Source organism: Dermacentor variabilis, chromosome 6 (genome assembly GCF_050947875.1).
Source record: "Dermacentor variabilis isolate Ectoservices chromosome 6, ASM5094787v1, whole genome shotgun sequence".
NCBI lineage: Eukaryota > Metazoa > Arthropoda > Arachnida > Ixodida > Ixodidae > Dermacentor > Dermacentor variabilis.
The window spans coordinates 132,174,330-132,192,450 of NC_134573.1; the positions used below are offsets into that span (position 1 = coordinate 132,174,330).

The window sequence follows — 18,121 nt, forward strand, 5'->3', positions numbered from 1 at the left end:
GTTGCATAGCTAAGCCCGAGGCTGAGGACTGACAAGCTGAAATTAACTTGTGAAATGATAAAGGTCAGCCGCATAATCTTTTACAAGTTTCGCTGCACGACGTATATGTTTTAACACCCACTATGTTAACTATGTTAAACATTAGATCGAGCCAATGTGATTGATTTGTGTACGAAAGTGTCTAGTGCGTCACTTTATTATGAAAATAGAGCTGGTATTCTGCATTCTAGATCGTTTTAAGATGTTAGAAGATTCTAGGCTAATTAAGTGTTTGCCACTACTGTCTCTTTAACACAGCCTCTTCTATTCTGCAGCTCCTAGATACATCCTGGCACTGCATCTCTCAGAGATACCGAAACGATGAAGTACAGCCTGAACCCGTTCACGCTGTCCAATCGGATCCGCCAGATGGGCGATCCCCGAACACGTGATTACCCTGTGGTAACGGACCCTCTGTTCGTGTTCACCCTTCTGCTATCCTACCTGTATTTCGTCAAAATTGCCGGCCCTCGTTGGATGAAGAACCGGGAACCCTTCCGGATCATCAACATCGTGCGCGTCTACAACTTGATCTCGATAGCCCTGGGCATCCGCTTCCTCTACCTGGTGTTGAAGTTCACCTACCTTCCGGGCGGCCACTACAACCTCTGGTGCCAGGGCATCACGGGTCACATGACCGACGAGATGCGCGAGTACTACCGCACCGGCTGGATCTACATCGCGGCGCACTACAGTGACCTCCTGGACACCGTGTTCTTCGTGCTGCGCAAGAAGTTCACCCACGTCTCGCTCCTGCACGTGTTGCACCACACGATTGTGGTCGCCAACACGTGGTTCTTCGCGCTGTTCGCGCCCGAAGGCCAGCCGACCTTCAGTATGTGCCTGAACGTGTTCGTCCACGTCGTCATGTACTCGTACTACTTCCTGACAACTTTAGGTCCCTCCGTGCGCAAGTACCTGTGGTGGAAAAAGTACCTGACCACACTGCAGATTGTGCAGTTCATCCTGATCATGATACACTTGTCCATACCGCTCTTCGTCGACTGCGGCTTCCCGAAGCACTTGGTCATGTTGGGTAACGTGCAGACGTTCCTCATTCTCTGCCTCTTCGTAAACTTCTACATCAAGACATACGTCGCCAAACCCGCTCACGCCGTTCCGCAGGGCAGCGAAGGCGCCGAACGTAAAGTTGTTGACTCAGTTCTGAACGGAAAAAATAAACGAACATAGCAAATCCAACGCGGGAGAACCCTGTCCTTGTCGTTTTCCGGTGCCTTGAGTGCGCCTTGCGGCCCCCTTGTTCGCGCTCGCCACAGGCGGGAAAAACGGCCATTAGGTTATTGCACATGCGGTCTTCGCACAGTGTTCTCCCTGTGATCTTTTGCGCACCGACGTTCACCCGATAGTACGCAGCCAATGTAAGCTGTGTTGCCGCGTGCAGCGGCTTCTTACGCTCGACAGCGGTAATCAGTTGCACGGAGGTGCCATTAACATCGCCTGAGCAGCGACTGCAGGTAAAGGGACGACAAATCATGTGGGTTTCACTGACGGAGGGCTGTTTAGCGAGATTTAGCTAATGCTGCTGATAGTTTTAAATTAATCGCCTTTGAAACGGTGTGCCGATAGTCACCCTCCTCGAGCAATAATGATGCAGGGTTTACTATACATCTTAATAACTCTTACTACATCTTTTATAGTCTATATAAAGCAAACGAGAGGTTCACAGGAAGATGCCTGTTTGAAGTTATTAACAGTGCTTGAGCAAGGAGCGTCGCTGAAGCCATCGTTTCGACAAGGGGCTTATGTTGCTGTTCTGTCTTTTTGACGCCCTGACAAAGTCTCATAATGCCATAATCAGTATTTAGTCTGCAGCATTTTGCTACCTCGGCTTCATCTATTAAAGTTATCTATACCTGTAATTATCCCGGCCCCACCTTCTCTCGTCTTTCTTTTCCACCAATACTGTAAGCTTATTTTGCTTATCTATTCCGCTGACCATGCATTTCTTTGAGCCTCAGCGCTTCTGAAAGGTGGACGTTCCCTACGGTTCGGGTTGGGGGAATATCTAGGGATTATATTACAATGGGCTGAGTCTTCTCTGGATCTTTCTTTTCTACAGCACACACGTGTCTCATCTTGTTGCGAATATTTGTTTCTGTATGTTTTTGTCTCGATGCAGCCAACTCAGGCCTCAGAAAACAAGGAAATTCCCTTTGCGTTGTCGTAGGAATTTTCTTTCCCGACTTTGTGGTTGCCGCCTTTGTAAAACTTAATAGGCTTTTTTCTGCTATCATTTCCATCCAGTCTACCGTCTCTGTTTCTCCCACTCTCTTTTCGGTGACTCCGGGCTGTCTTCTAGTATTATTATTACTTACAGTGTGTATTAAAAAAAATTGACAGTGTGTCCGTGTAGTTGTGTGCACTGTAAGCAATAATAATGCAGATGTACCGACTCGCCCAGGTAGCTGCTGTCTTATAGTACTTCCAATTACCGTGTACTTGGTTGCCAACTTATTTTACCTCATTTTCCATCTGTGTATACGCTTTTACTGTACAGATATTTGTGCGCTATAGCCGCCACTTTCTCTTCATCCATGTTCTTGAATCATTTCCTCAAAACAAATTCTTTCCTGCGCTTCTAACCACGGTATGATTATGAGGCACGCCGTAGAGGGGGACATCGGATTAAATTTGGCCACCTTCGGTTCCTTAACGTTCACCCAATGCACAGTGCATGGAAGTTTTTTGCATTTCGCGCCCATCGAAATGCGGCCTCTGCGGCAGGAATTCGACCCCTCGCGCTCGGGCTTAGCTGTGCAAGGCCAAGGCCACTAAGCCCCAACGGCGGCTATCAGTCTTCGAAAGAGGCCTAACCCATGTAACCCTGCACTTTTTCTTTGTGGTTTTACCGCAGGCCCCAATGGTAATAGGCTCACCCCCCTTCGTTAATTCTGCTTCCAATGCCCGACAAGACCTCACATTTTAAGCGCAAAATGACATTGCGTGCGTGCGTCCCCATTCTAATATATAATTATTTTGAGGACGCTTCGCGCTACCACCGCGCCCACTGCAAGCTTATCACGTGCTATCTGCATAATTTGCGTCAGGTACATATCTTGTGCGACTAAGCTAGAGCGTGCAGAACTAAATCGCACGAGAAAATGTTTGCCGATGCGGCAGCGGTAGTTTAAAATTATCTAATAGAAAGTTTTAGCGCGCCCGAGAAGAAGCTAAGGATCCCGCAACGAGTGAAAGAAAAAAACATATAGGTGTGCAGTTATGAGACAAGAAGACAAAAGTGTGCATAAGAGAGCAAACAGGAGTAACCGATATTCTAATTGACAATAAAAGGAAAAAATAGAGTTGTGCAGGACATGTATTGCGTAGAGCAGATATCGATCGGGTTGTTTTGGTAACCTAAGGGGGGAAGGGTGTCAAAGTAAGAGAAACACATTCCAAGACAGCCGCATGACTTCATCGCGGCACATATGCTGTGATAAAATTATGAAATTTAGAGTCGTAAGATAGAGTGAGGTGACGCAAGGTTGGGGTCATTTAAGATCGCTAGAAGAGTCCTCCACTCTACGGTGGACGTGAATTAGGCTGATGACAAGAGCACAGCTGGGGCTTCGGTGACTTTCACGCTTCGTATATGTGGTAAAGGGCTATCAGATTAAGGTACAATGGTGCTTCTGTACGCTTAAGTCTCTTATCTTTTCTTTGCACTGACCTTACAAGACAGGGTAAACAGGGGCATCGGACGAAAGATTGGTGAAGCGTCTTGGCGAGGCGCACGTACTTGCAACGAAGCTGCATGTTGACCTGGTGACTGGGTCAACAAGTGGCAGTTCACAGATATGGTACCACTGAACTCCGAAGAGACAGAGACGGGCTTTTTGCATTTGCTATGTAACCGCAGCTTGCTGGCCAAGCTGTAAGGGGAGCCTTGGATGAACTGTTCAAAACGTAAACCTACAAATAAAGTATTCTCTTGTTTTCCTGCAACATCGTCTTTCTTGCTTCGGCCTGTCACGTCAGTTCCCTAGACCCGAGGAGTTCATTTATTTGGGGTGCGCAGCAGCAAGAGTGTCATAACGAGAGAAAAAAAGAACAGAATTGGGATACATCTACTTATTTCTACTAACAGCTGCATTTGTGCTGCATCGGTGTGACGTCACTCCAGCATACGGCAGAGGTTATCGCCGCTGTTCCCTCCCTCCCAACCTCGCTCCCCAACGTTTAGCACAACGCCTATCAATCAAACACGCATCATAGCAATAAGCATTTTCTTGGCCCAGCCACCACTGTGTATCGTGCGTCTTCAAGTTGTGGTTGAACTCTTTGATGGACACAACAGACAAAATAGTTCTGAGTTTGAAGCTTTACAAGTGTGTTCGTTCTTCAGGTACTGTTCGAAAAAGTTAAGTCTGAGAGCCGACACGCATTTTGTAGAGCAGTCAAAAAAATTTGGACGCATATGTCTGAGCAGACCATTTTCTTAGACGAGCACCAACATTACTCCGTTTCCGAATTCTGCATCCTCGTGTATACCTGTAAAATTATTGGAAGTAGCGTGTGTACTCTAGTGCACTGTACAAACGGCATGCGGATGTTTTGCATGTTTTCATTATGTTTACTGAACACTCTTAAAACAAACATCGCCTTTCATACACCGGGGCTGTCCACTATTGTAACCGTTCTCATGAGAACAGATGTTGCATGGAAAGTTTCAAAGGCTACTGTTACGGCTGCCACCAGTTGTCACGGGGACAAGGTTTCGACGACCTTCAACGGCGTCTGCTTGGAGCTCGAACCAGAGTGGCCATCGGAGAGGGTTCGGCAGGGAATATGAGGTGATGTAAAATACAGTAACAGAAGTTTAACATATCATTACGGATGAGCAGTGTGCACCAAAAAAAAAAAGTACAGAACGTTCGTCGTGCGTGCTGCGGCACGCAGAGGCAGGGAAGATGTGTTCCCATGTGGTGTCTCGCTGTCCTTGTATTCTACAACATCCGGGCAACCCCATCCTCTCTTGCTGCCTGGTAGAGGGCCTTGTCAGCACACTGGTCAGCCCACACAACGGAATACGGAGGGAAACCATTCCCTGGCGTAGAAGGGTTAAAGGTAAGTCACGTCGAGTCAACTAACACAGACGAATTCGGAGAGAAACCACTCCCTGGCGTAGAAGGGTTGAAGGTAAGTCACATCGAGTCAACTCACACAGGAATTCGGAGAGAAACTATTCCCTAGCTGGCGTGTAACCGTATACTGCATGCAGCTTGAACAAAGGTGCGAAGGACAAAGTGGAAGGACGTGCGTTTCATGTGCTCCCAAGGAGCGGTGGTTGCGGCTAACAGTGGCCGCGGTGACAGGATCGACGCAATGGATACCGAGGGATACGAAGTTGTTTTGCCTACTCTGCCGTCAGGTCGTAGTGTTTTGAATACTTCATTTTTGCACGCGGATGTCCGGTCGAGGCCTTATCGGGTTGAACATTTCCGGGACACGTTGGTGCGTCTTGGGTTGCTCCCTGAAGTGATATGATAGCGTTGGTTGCATATCAGATGAGCAACGTATGGGCTGTGACTTTCAAGAGCACGGAAGATATGAAGAAAGCTTTGGCATGTGCCGAAATGAAGGTGAAGGGCCAACGTCGTTTGGTTATTGATCCGGCAAACCAGGACGTGCATCTGAAGCTTCATTAGCTTCTTTTCAATGTGACCGACGATGATGTGCGTGTAGCGCTTGCTCCGTTCGGAAAGGTGACCGAGATCTCGAAGGAAAAGTGGAGAGTTCAAGGGATCCAAGACAAGGGGCCGACGATGCGCCTCGTGCGCCTCAAGCTCCATAACAGCATTAAGGTAGATGACCTTCCACGCCAGCTTCGCGTCGCCGGTGACATGGCCCTTCTAGTCGCGCCTGGAAGAGCGCCACTGTGGCTGCGGTGTCACAGTAAGGGCCATATCAGACGAGAATGCCGAGTTCCTCGCTGCACGCACTGTCGTCGTTTTGGACATGAAGAATCTGAGTGCGTGAAGATGTGCACAAATGTTGCGGGGCCGGTTGGAGCAGAAGACACTGCGGAACTCGTCATGGACAAGACTGACGCTGAAGAAGAGATACGTCTAGCGGTCAGCTAGACGTTAAGGTGAGCACCATGCTCCGGGCCTTCTCCCCTCCGGTTTTCATCAATAATGGCTACCAACCCGTCGCTTAGCCTCGGCTCGCTAAACGTTCGAGGTCTGGCCGCCAAAAGGAAACAGAGTCAGGTTTATAGACTGCTAGTGGACCACGACCTCGACGTTTTAGCAGTGCAAGAAACCAAGGTAGACGGCGAGGAGGAGACCGGGAGCATGGTGCAAAGGTTCACGTACAACTACTATACGGTAATGAGCCACGCCTTAGGGACTTCGGCGGGGTGTGTGTTGTTCGTGAGGAAGCTTCCAGGACTAGTTATAGAGGGTTACTTCTCGTGCATTTCCGGTCGACTTGTCATTTGTGATTTCCGTTATTGCGATGTCCAATGGCGCGTGTTGTGCATTTATGCACCTAATACAGTGCAAGAGAGGGCAGCTTTCTTTTTGAACTTAAAGCATCACTTCTCTGTGCAAAAAACGATAGCCTGTGTTGGGGATTTCAATTGCGTATTGAACGCCGAGGATAGGTCTACGCGACGCGTAGTTTATGACAAAAGCAGCGAGATCCTGGCGCAGATAATGCACGAATTCGTATTAGAAGATATCGCTGACTGTTTTAGGGCTGACCGAGACGTGACGTATACTCACTTTCAGGGCACAAGTCACGCACGATTGGACCGTATCTATCTTTCATATGATTTAGTTGAAAAATGCCAATGCTATACAGTTACCGCCATATCGTATTCTGACTACTGCCTAGTAAAATTCAGGGTGGGCAGCAAGAAAGAACGAAACAAATTCGTCTGGGAACTCTGGAAAACGAATGCAGAACTGCTACGGGATGAAACCTTCAACGAAAAGGTAGTGGCTGCTCTGAATTCTTTTGGAACAGACAGTTCTATAAGGCTTGGTGAGGAATGGGAGTTGCTGAAGCAAAGCATTAAAATGAAGGCAATTGAAAGAAGTAGCGTACTCCGATATCAAGAAAAGGTCAGATAAAAGGATTTAAAATCATTATTGGAAAAATTGGCGAAGCTCGAATGCATGCAACCGGGCGCCCATCAAGAAGATATGCGCGCTGTTAAGAAGAAGCTCGAGGCGTTCGACGAAGAGCGCTTCCGAGGTGCGCTCGTGCGCGCGAGAGCACAAAGGCTATCAGGCGGGGAAACGCCAACGAAAGGAGCGATGGGACTAGAAAAAAAGCACTCGAGACGTAAGCAAATTGAGACTATCGAATATGAAGCGGTGGTATTAACGGATAATAATAATATAGGGCGTGCTTTCTTTGAGCATTACATAAAACTTTTTGCATACAGGCCTGTCAACATGCACGATTTCAAGAATTTATTTTTGCAACGAATGCCACAGCTGTCGAGCGAAGTTAAAGAAACCTTAGAACGATCACTAACAGAACATGAAGTGATGAAGGCCATCGAAGACCTGAATCCTGGCAAGTCGCCAAGACCTGACGGTCTTTGTGCCGCTTGGTACAAATCGTTTAAAGGCCACCTAGCTCCCATCTTAACAGCCGTTTTCAATGAAGCATACGAACTGAAAATACTTCCACCATCCTTTGGCCAGTCTCATACAGTACTAATACCTAAAACAGAAGAGACCGAGAAGCTCAAGCAACTTTCCTCCTATAGACCCATAGCGCTTACTAACTGCGACTACAAAATACTGATGAAGGTGCTGGCACGGCGTATGCAGTCAGTCATTAAGGAAGTAGTCGGCCCACACCAGGCGTGTGGCATTCGCGGAAGAACCATCTTTACTAACATTCATAAGTTGAAGTGTGTGCTGGAGTGTTGTGATGCCATGTGTGATGCAGTTGCGATCCTCCAGCTAGACTTGGAGAAAGCATTTGATTGTGTTTCTCACGAGATATTGCTTACCATTCTTGAACACGTTAATTTCGGCCACATAATCACTGAGGGGGTGACCATGGCGTACCGGAGCTGCTATACAAGACTTATAATTAATCAGACGTTGGGGGCCCCCATTAACGTGAAGCACTCCGTTCGCCAGAGTTGTCCACTCAGTCCACTCTTGTTTTGTGTCTACATAGAAACGCTATGTCAGGCCATCATCGAAAATGAATATATTAAGGGTTTTTGTCTTCAATCAGCAGAGGTGAAGCTATTGGCATATGCTGACGATGTGGCTGTGTGCTGTAAAGATAAGCAGTGTGTATTGAATACCGTTGGTATCGTCAGAAAGTTTGGTAACGTCACTAACAGCTTCGTTAACTGGCAGAAATGTTTGGGGTTTTGGCATGGAAGATGGGCGTCCACACCAGACCACTTTTCGAACGTAACCAGGGTCACGACGCCAGTTAAGTACCTTGGCGCACCTCTTGATGCCTACAAGGACAGTAGCGAGTACTGGAAGGAGCGGACAAAAGAACTAAAAGGAAAAGCCGACCGATGGAACGCCTGTCACTTGTCAATATTCGCGAGAGCTACAGCGTGCAACATGTTTCTCGTGACAAAAATCTGGTACGTAATGCAGGTCCTACAGTGCTCCCGTATTAATGTGCAGAAACTGCACCGCGTGTTTGCTGTTTTCGTGTGGGCATCGAGCTGGGAGCGATGCAGCCGAGATAATCTCTTCCGGCGCGTGAAGGATGGTGGTCTGGGGTTGGCGCACCTCTTCTTGCGTCAACTGCTGAACAGGTTCTTCTTTTTTCGAGTCACAAATGACCCATTTCTGCGCACCGTGATTCAAATGAGGCTGTCAAGAGCACTTCCCGAATTTGTAGTAGGTACCGAAATAATGCCAGGATCTGTCCGTGGTTTCTTTCGGGAAATAGTTGATAGTGTTTCTTTTTTGCGTGTTCGTTTTTCAAGTGAATACTTGTGGAGTGCAAAACGGAAAAAGTTATACCGTGATTTATGTGATAGTGTTTTGCTTGTACCCATGTACAGAGCCGTGTACAGTGGAGGCCCAGGCCTAGACGTATTAAAAAGGGTGAAGATGATGCCAGTTCAACCAGCCACGAAATCTTTCTTCTTTAAATTACATACCGGTACCTTAACTGTTAAAATCTTCCTGGAACAACGTGGGTTCTACATGCCATGGGGAACCCACTGCCTCATTTGTAAAAAACCGGAAAGCATAGATGATGTCTTCATCCACTGTTGGGAGGGGGTTTTCTTCTGGGACGTGTTGCAAAGGACCTTGAAAAAGGAGTTACCGATAGATCCACACGGAATCAGGTTTCTGGCAGTAAATGATGACGAAGGATTCCCGTACGACCTTACCATGCTTACGGGCCTCCACTGTTTATGGCGCGCAAGAATGGCGGGCTACCATTGTGACCCGGATGCCCGACCGGCGCGTGTATATTTCCGAGAATGTATGCAGCGATATATAGAACTACAGAAGTTGCAACAGCCTGTTCCTGAGTGGCTGCCGAGGGTTGAACCCCTGACAGCCCTCAAGGAATTTTAATACGACAATGTTATGCCACAGTAGCGGACGGCAACGAATGTGTAAATTACTGTTTCTTGTTCGGTTTTTGTATTCATTATTTTTTTCTTTTTCTTTCGTTTTTGTGTATATCATTCAAGGAATGTGTGTTGTGGTGACATGTCGAGGACTGGCAATAAAGAAAAAAATAAGACTCGGTGGCGCAACGGTAGCGCGTCTGACTCCAGATCAGAAGGTTGCGTGTTCAAATCACGTCCGGGTCAATAACTTTTTTCCTTCCGCCGACGCATTATATAGTTATCTGATTGCCACTCGGCTACGTTATTGCGATAGGCATTGGGCGACATCTGCATTCCATTGAATATGCGCTCCGATGGTTCTTTTTGCATAACCGTATACTGCAGACAGCTTGAACAGAGGTGCGGATATAACAGTTTCGCCGTGACTCGGTGGCGCAACGGTAGCGCGTCTGACTCCAGATCAGAAGGTTGCGTGTTCAAATCACGTCCGGGTCAATAACTTTTTTCCTTCCGCTGACGCATTATATAGTCTTCTGGTTGCCTCTCGGCTACATTATTGCGATAGGCATTGGGCGTCATCTGCACTCCATTGAATATGCGCTCCGATCGTTGTTTTTTCATAACCGTATACTGCAGACAGCTTGAACAGAGGTGCGGATATAGCAGTTTCGCCGTGACTCGGTGGCGCCCATTCTGCTTCCGGCTCCCGAGCTGAACGGATCGCGGGATCATGGGCTCCAATGGAGCGGCATATGCGGCTGTTAGCCGCGGCAACAGGCTTTCGACGGAAGAAGATAAAGATTACCAGATAATTTTGCCTCGCCTACCTACAGGACGTATTGTTTTGAACACAGTTTTTTTGCACGGCGACGCTCGTGTTCGCCCGTTTCGTGTAGAAGATTTTCGAGACGCGCTTCAAGCTGTTGGTATGCTCTCTGGCGTCGTCGCCCTTGGAGCATACCAAATCAACCATGTATGGGCGGTGACGATGAAGACAGCCGAGGCTGCCGAAAAGCTGGCGGCCCTGAAGGAACTGCAGGTGAAGGGGCGTCGCTGCCTGGTCATCGACCCCAAGGAACAACAGGTGAAGCTTCGTATCCACTGGCTTCTGCATGGGGTGGACGACGAAGACGTCAAGACCGCGCTGGCCTCCTTCGGCAAGGTGACGGAAGTGACCCGGGAGCGCTGGCGAGTGGATGGCGTTTCCGACAAGGGCTCGACGACCCGAGCAGTGCTGCTGCAGCTGAAGGCAGGAATGAAAGTCGACGACCTGCCCCACCAGATCCGCGTCGCCGGCGAGCTTGCGCTGGTGGTAGCCCCAGGACGTCCCATGCAGTGCCTGCGCTGCCGAGGCTCTGGCCACGTTCGTCGTGAATGCAAGGTTCCCCGTTGCTCGCGGTGCAGGCTTTTTGGACACAACGACGCGGACTGTGTGCGTTCATACGCAGTAGCCGCGGGTTCGGCGGAGAGCGAGCCGTCGACGTTAGACCATGTAATGGACGTGACCGAGGCGGAGGAAGCGGCCACGGGAGCTGGAAACGGCAAAGTGGCGGCAGAAACCGGCGTGACGACCAAGCAAGCCGAAGGAGGAAGGAATATCCCTCCCCCCAAAGAACCAGCAGCTACAGTCGAGAGCGTGAAGACGGCCCCGCATGAAAATGAGAGCCACCAGCCAGCTACGGATGCAACGCAGGCAGAGGTGGACGACAACGCGACCCCTGCTAGCGCCCGCGTCGAATCCGTCTCGGCACCGGTCAAGAGATCCCTGCAGCACGAGGAGAAAGTCGACGGAAAGGCTGGCGGTGACTCCGAGGCACCACCCGCTAAGACGCTACCTGGAAGGCGCTCCACCCTCAAGCCTAAGCCGAACTTGGAGACTGACCGTAGGCTTACCCCGAAGCCGACCAAAGAGGAACCCGGGCGACGGCCGCCGGATGGCCACGGAGGCGTCTAGCGGTCAGCTAGACGTTAAGGTGAGCACCATGCTCCGGGCCTTCTCCCCTCCGGTTTTCACCAATAATGGCTACCAACCCGTCGCTTAGCCTCGGCACGCTAAACGTTCGAGGTCTGGCCGCCAAAAGGAAACAGAGTCAGGTTTACAGACTACTAGTGGACCACGACCTCGACGTTTTAGCCGTGCAAGAAACCAAGGTAGATGGCGAGGAGGAGACCGGGAGCATGGTGCAAAGGTTCACGTATAACTACTATACGGTAGTGAGCCACGCCTTAGGGACTTCGGCAGGGTGTGTGCTGTTCGTGAGGAAGCTCCCTGGTCTTGTTATAGATGGTTACTTCTCCTGTACTTCTGGTCGACTTGTCTTTTGTGACTTCAGCTATTGTAATGTCCAATGGCGCGTGTTTTGCATTTATGCGCCTAATACTGTGCAAGAGAGGGCAAATTTCTTTTTGAGTTTAAAGCACCATTTACATGTGCAAAAAATGATAGCCTGTGTAGGCGACTTCAACTGCGTATTGAAAGCTGAGGATAGGTCTACGCGTCGCGTGGTTTGTGACAAAAGTAGTGATATCCTGGCGCAGATCACACACGAATTCGAATTAGAAGATATCGCAGAATGTTTTCGCGGTCACGGAGACGTAAGCTACACTCACTTTCAGGGCACAAGTCACGCACGCTTGGACCGTATCTATCTTTCATATGATTTAGTTGAAAAATGCCAGTGCTACACAGTTACGGCCATATCATATTCTGACCACTGCCTGGTAAAATGCACGGTGGGCAGGAAGAAAGAACGAAACAAGTTCGTCTGGGAACTGTGGAAATTGAATGCAGAGCTGTTACGGGATGAAACTTTTAACGAAAATGTAGTGGCTACTCTGAATTCTTTTGGAACAGACAGTTCTACGAAATTTGGTGAGGAATGGGAGTTGCTGAAGCAAAGCATTAAATTGAAGGCAATCGAAAGAAGTAGCGTACTGCGATATGAACAAAAGGCCAGAGAAAAGGATTTAACAACATTGCTGGAAAAATTTGCGAAGCTTGAATGCATGCAACCTGGCGCCTATCAACAAGATATGCGCGCCGTTAAGAAGAAGCTCGAGGTATTCGACGAAAATCGCTTCCGAGGTGCGCTAGTGCGCGCCAGAGCAGGAAGGCTATCATGCGGGGAAACGCCAACGAAAAGAGCACTGGGGTTAGAAAAAAAGCACTCGAGACGTAAGCAGATTGAGGCTATCGAATATGAAGGGGTGGTATTAACGGATAACAATAATATAGGGCGTGCTTTCTTTGAGCATTACAAAGAACTTTTTACATTCAGGCCTGTCAACATGCACGATTTCAAGAAATTATTTTTGCAACGAATCCCACAGCTGTCGAGTGAGGTTAAAGAAACCTTAGAACGACCATTAACAGAACATGAAGTGATGAAAGCCATCGAAGACCTAAATCCTGGGAAGTCACCAGGTCCAGACGGTCTTTGTGCCGCATGGTACAAATCGTTCAAAAGCCACCTAGCTCCTATCTTAACAGCAGTTTTCAAGGAAGCATATGAACTGAAAATACTTCCACCATCCTTTGGCCAGTCCCATACAGTACTAATACCGAAAACAGAAGAGACCGAAAAGCTCAAGCAACTTTCCTCCTACAGACCCATAGCGCTTACTAACTGCGACTACAAAATATTGATGAAGGTGTTGGCACGACGGGTCCAGTCAGTTATTCAGGAAGTAGTCGGCCCACACCAGACGCGTGGTATTCGTGGAAGAACCATTTTCACTAACATCCATAAAATGAAGTGTGTGCTGGAGTGTTGTGACGCCATGTGCGATGCAGTAGCCATCCTCCAGCTAGACTTGGAGAAGGCGTTTGATTGTGTTTCTCACGACATATTGCTTACCATCCTTGAACACGTTAATTTTGGCCACATAATCACTGAAGGGGTGACCATGGCGTACCGGAGCTGCTATACCAGACTTATAGTTAATCAGATGTTGGGGGCCCCCATTAACGTGAAGCGCTCCGTTCGCCAGGGTTGTCCACTCAGTCCACTCCTGTTTTGTGTCTACATAGAAACGCTATGTCTGGCCATCATTGAAAATGAATGTATTAAGGGGTTTAGTCTTCAATCAGCAGAAGTGAAGCTACTGGCATACGCTGACGATGTGGCTGTGTGCTGTAAGGACAAACAAAGTGTATTGAATACTGTGAATATCGTCAAAAAGTTTGGTAACGTCACTAACAGCTACGTTAACTGGCAGAAATGTTTGGGGTTTTGGCATGGAAGATGGGCGTCTACACCAGACCACTTTTCGAACGTAAACTGGGTCACGACGCCAGTGAAGTACCTTGGAGCACCCCTTGATGCCTACAAGGACAGTAGCGAGTACTGGAAGGAGCGGACAAAACAACTAAAAGAAAAAGCCGACCGATGGAACGCCTGTTACTTGTCAATATTCGCGAGAGCTACAGCGTGCAACATGTTTCTCGTGACAAAGATCTGGTACGTAATGCAGGTACTACAGTGCTCTCGTATTAATGTGCAGAAACTGCACCGCGTGTTCGCTGTATTCGTGTGGGCATCAAGCTGGGAGCGATGTAGCCGAGATAATCTCTTCCGGCGCGTGAAGGATGGTGGTCTGGGGTTGGCGCACCTCTTCTTGCGTCAACTGGTGAATAGATTCTCGTTCTTTCGAGATACAAACGACCCATTTCTGCGCACGGTGATCCAAATGAGGCTGTCAAGATCACTTCCCGAATTCGTTGTAGGCACGGAAATAATGCCAGGACCAGTCCGTGGTTTCTTTCGGGAAATAGTTCAGAGTGTTTCCTTTTTGCGTGTTCGTTTTTCAAGTGCATATTTGTGGAGTGTAAAACGGAAAAAGTTATATCGTGATTTATGTGACAGTGTTTTGCTGGTACCTATGTACAGAGCCCTGTACAGTGGAGGCCCAGGCCTAGATGTATTGAAAAGGGTGAAGAAGATGCCAGTTCAACCAGCCACTAAATCGTTCTTTTTTAAATTACACACTGGTACTGTACCTGTTAAATTCTTCCTTGAACAACGTGGGTTCTACATGCCATGGGGAACCCACTGCCTTATATGTAAAAAAACAGAAAGCATAGATCATGTCTTCATCCACTGTTGGGAAGGGGTCTTTTTCTGGGACGTGTTACAAAGGACTCTAAAAAAGGAGCTACCTATAGATCCCCACGGAATCAGGTTTCTGCCAGTATATGACGACGAAGGTTTCCCGTACGACCTGATCATGCTTACGGGCCTCCACTGTTTATGGCGCGCAAGAATGACGGGTTACCATTGTGACCCGGATGCCCGACCGGCGCGTCTGTACTTTTGTGAATCCATGCAACGGTATGTGGAAGTGATGAAGATGCAACAGCCTGTTCCTGAGTGGCTGTCGAGGGTTGAACCCCTTACAGCACTAAAGGAATTTTAATCCGACAACGTCGTGCCACAGTAGCGGACGGCAGCGAATGTAAATATTACTGTTCCTTGTTCCGTTTGTGTATTCATCCCTTTTTGCTTCTTTGGTCTTTGTTTATATCATTTAGGAATTTGTGTTGTGTTATGTCGAGTACTGGCAATAAAGAAAAAAAAAAAGACTCGGTGGCGCAACGGTAGCGCGTCTGACTCCAGATCAGAAGGTTGCCTGTTCAAATCACGTCCGGGTCAATAACTTTTTTCCTTCCGCTGACGCATTATATAGTTATCTGGTTGCCGCTCGGTTACATTATTGCAATAGGCATTGGGCGACATCTGCACTGAGGCAAAGGGAGTGTATTTACCGTGGGGAACACACTGTTTAATTTGCAAGCAGCCAGAGACAATAGATCATGTTTTTTTAAACTGTTGGGGAGGCATGTTCTTCTGGGATGTATTGCAGAGGACACTAAAGAAAGAATTTCCACTAGACGCGTATGGCATTCGTTACTTAAGCATAGATAACGAGGACGGGGTGCCTTTTGACCTAATTATGCTCTTGGGCCTCCACTGTATTTGGCGCGCGAGAATGGCGGGATACCATGTTGATAAAGATGCGCGGCCTGCACGAATGTATTTCAGGGAACAGATGCACTGGTTTGTCGCTCTCCATAAGGCGACAGAGGAACCACCTGAGTGGCTCCCAAGAGTAGAGCCGTTGGTTAATTTGCGCGAATTTTGATTAGACTCAGCCAGTACGATACTGGTTGAATACGTGCCCAACAGCAAATGTATGTTGTATTTTGTTCTTTGTTTCGGTGATTGTTTCCTCTTGTAAATAGTTGTGTACTGAAAATCGGGCAATAAAGAAAAAAAAATAAATTCAATATGCGCACCGATCGTTGTTTTTGCATAACCGTATACTGGTGACAGCTTGAACAGAGGTGCGGATATAACAGTTTCGCCGTGACTCGGTGGCGCAACGGTAGCGCGTCTGACTCCAGATCAGAAGGTTGCGTGTTCAAATCACGTCCGGGTCAATAACTTTTTTCCTTCCGCTGACGCATTATATAGTTATCTGGTTGCCACTCGGCTACGTTATTGCGATAGGCATTGGGCGACATCTGCACTCCATTGAATATGCGCTCTGATCGTTGTTTTTTCATAACCGTATACTGCAGACAGCTTGAATAGAGGTGCGGATATGGCAGTTTCGGCGTGACTCGGTGGCGCAACGGTAGCGCGTCTGACTCCAGATCAGAAGGTTGCGTGTTCAAATCACGTCCGGGTCAATAACTTTTTTCCTTCCGCCGACGCATTATATAGTCATCTGGTTGCCGCTCGGCTACATTATTGCGATAGGCATTGGGCGACATCTGCATTCCATTGAATATGCGCTCCGATGGTTCTTTTTGCATAACCGTATACTGCAGACAGCTTGAACAGAGGTGCGGATATAGCTCTTTCGGCGTGACTCGGTGGCGCAACGGTAGCGCGTCTGACTCCAGATCAGAAGGTTGCGTGTTCAAATCACGTCCGGGTCAATAACTTTTTTCCTTCCGCTGACGCATTATATAGTTATCTGGTTGCCACTCGGCTACGTTATTGCGATAGGCATTGGGCGACATCTGCACTCCATTGAATATGCGCTCTGATCGTTGTTTTTTCATAACCGTATACTGGTGACAGATTGAACAGAGGTGCGGATATAACAGTTTCGCCGTGACTCGGTGGCGCAACGGTAGCGCGTCTGACTCCAGATCAGAAGGTTGCGTGTTCAAATAACGTCCGGGTCAATAACTTTTTTCCTTCCGCTGACGCATTATATAGTTATCTGGTTGCCACTCGGCTACGTTATTGCGATAGGCATTGGGCGACATCTGCACTCCATTGAATATGCGCTCTGATCGTTGTTTTTTCATAACCGTATACTGGTGACAGCTTGAACAGAGGTGCGGATATAACAGTTTCGCCGTGACTCGGTGGCGCAACGGTAGCGCGTCTGACTCCAGAACAGAAGGTTGCGTGTTCAAATAACGTCCGGGTCAATAACATTTTTCCTTCCGCTGACGCATTATATAGTTATCTGGTTGCCACTGGGCTACGTTATTGCGATAAGCATTGGGCGACATCTGCACTCCATTGAATATGCGCTCTGATCGTTGTTTTTTCATAACCGTATACTGCAGACAGCTTGAATAGAGGTGCGGATATAGCAGTTTCGGCGTGACTCGGTGGCGCAACGGTAGCGCGTCTGACTCCAGATCAGAAGGTTGCGTGTTCAAATCACGTCCGGGTCAATAACTTTTTTCCTTCCGCCGACGCATTATATAGTCATCTGGTTGCCGCTCGGCTACATTATTGCGATAGGCATTGGGCGACATCTGCATTCCATTGAATATGCGCTCCGATGGTTCTTTTTGCATAACCGTATACTGCAGACAGCTTGAACAGAGGTGCGGATATAGCTCTTTCGGCGTGACTCGGTGGCGCAACGGTAGCGCGTCTGACTCCAGATCAGAAGGTTGCGTGTTCAAATCACGTCCGGGTCAATAACTTTTTTCCTTCCGCTGACGCATTATATAGTTATCTGGTTGCCACTCGGCTACGTTATTGCGATAGGCATTGGGCGACATCTGCACTCCATTGAATATGCGCTCTGATCGTTGTTTTTTCATAACCGTATACTGGTGACAGATTGAACAGAGGTGCGGATATAACAGTTTCGCCGTGACTCGGTGGCGCAACGGTAGCGCGTCTGACTCCAGATCAGAAGGTTGCGTGTTCAAATAACGTCCGGGGCAATAACGTTTTTCCTTCCGCTGACGCATTATATAGTTATCTGGTTGCCACTCGGCTACGTTATTGCGATAGGCATTGGGCGACATCTGCACTCCATTGAATATGCGCTCTGATCGTTGTTTTTTCATAACCGTATACTGGTGACAGCTTGAACAGAGGTGCGGATATAACAGTTTCGCCGTGACTCGGTGGCGCAACGGTAGCGCGTCTGACTCCAGATCAGAAGGTTGCGTGTTCAAATCACGCCCGGGTCAATAACTTTTTTCCTTCCGCTGACGCATTATATAGTCTTCTGGTTGCCGCTCGGCTACATTATTGCGATAGGCAT

General features: G+C 48.2%; 12 non-coding genes and 1 pseudogene across 12 annotated transcripts; all 13 read left to right on the forward strand.

Annotated features, from left to right (window-relative positions):
• Positions 1-3,996, forward strand: part of LOC142585247 (very long chain fatty acid elongase AAEL008004 pseudogene) — a 46,424-nt pseudogene extending 42,428 nt beyond the window's left edge.
• Positions 3,997-9,763: 5,767 nt separating this feature from the next.
• Positions 9,764-9,835, forward strand: TRNAW-CCA (transfer RNA tryptophan (anticodon CCA)). Its single transcript has one exon. It is a non-coding gene; the product is annotated as a tRNA-Trp (tRNA).
• A 180-nt stretch (positions 9,836-10,015) lies between these two features.
• Positions 10,016-10,087, forward strand: TRNAW-CCA (transfer RNA tryptophan (anticodon CCA)). The gene has a single exon. It is a non-coding gene; the product is annotated as a tRNA-Trp (tRNA).
• A 5,084-nt stretch (positions 10,088-15,171) lies between these two features.
• On the forward strand, positions 15,172-15,243 carry TRNAW-CCA (transfer RNA tryptophan (anticodon CCA)). Its single transcript has one exon. It is a non-coding gene; the product is annotated as a tRNA-Trp (tRNA).
• Positions 15,244-15,959: 716 nt separating this feature from the next.
• TRNAW-CCA (transfer RNA tryptophan (anticodon CCA)) lies at positions 15,960-16,031 on the forward strand. The gene has a single exon. It is a non-coding gene; the product is annotated as a tRNA-Trp (tRNA).
• A 180-nt stretch (positions 16,032-16,211) lies between these two features.
• On the forward strand, positions 16,212-16,283 carry TRNAW-CCA (transfer RNA tryptophan (anticodon CCA)). Its single transcript has one exon. It is a non-coding gene; the product is annotated as a tRNA-Trp (tRNA).
• Positions 16,284-16,463: 180 nt separating this feature from the next.
• TRNAW-CCA (transfer RNA tryptophan (anticodon CCA)) lies at positions 16,464-16,535 on the forward strand. Its single transcript has one exon. It is a non-coding gene; the product is annotated as a tRNA-Trp (tRNA).
• A 180-nt stretch (positions 16,536-16,715) lies between these two features.
• On the forward strand, positions 16,716-16,787 carry TRNAW-CCA (transfer RNA tryptophan (anticodon CCA)). Its single transcript has one exon. It is a non-coding gene; the product is annotated as a tRNA-Trp (tRNA).
• Positions 16,788-16,967: 180 nt separating this feature from the next.
• On the forward strand, positions 16,968-17,039 carry TRNAW-CCA (transfer RNA tryptophan (anticodon CCA)). Its single transcript has one exon. It is a non-coding gene; the product is annotated as a tRNA-Trp (tRNA).
• A 180-nt stretch (positions 17,040-17,219) lies between these two features.
• On the forward strand, positions 17,220-17,291 carry TRNAW-CCA (transfer RNA tryptophan (anticodon CCA)). The gene has a single exon. It is a non-coding gene; the product is annotated as a tRNA-Trp (tRNA).
• Positions 17,292-17,471: 180 nt separating this feature from the next.
• On the forward strand, positions 17,472-17,543 carry TRNAW-CCA (transfer RNA tryptophan (anticodon CCA)). The gene has a single exon. It is a non-coding gene; the product is annotated as a tRNA-Trp (tRNA).
• A 180-nt stretch (positions 17,544-17,723) lies between these two features.
• TRNAW-CCA (transfer RNA tryptophan (anticodon CCA)) lies at positions 17,724-17,795 on the forward strand. The gene has a single exon. It is a non-coding gene; the product is annotated as a tRNA-Trp (tRNA).
• Positions 17,796-17,975: 180 nt separating this feature from the next.
• On the forward strand, positions 17,976-18,047 carry TRNAW-CCA (transfer RNA tryptophan (anticodon CCA)). Its single transcript has one exon. It is a non-coding gene; the product is annotated as a tRNA-Trp (tRNA).
• Positions 18,048-18,121: the final 74 nt, after the last annotated feature.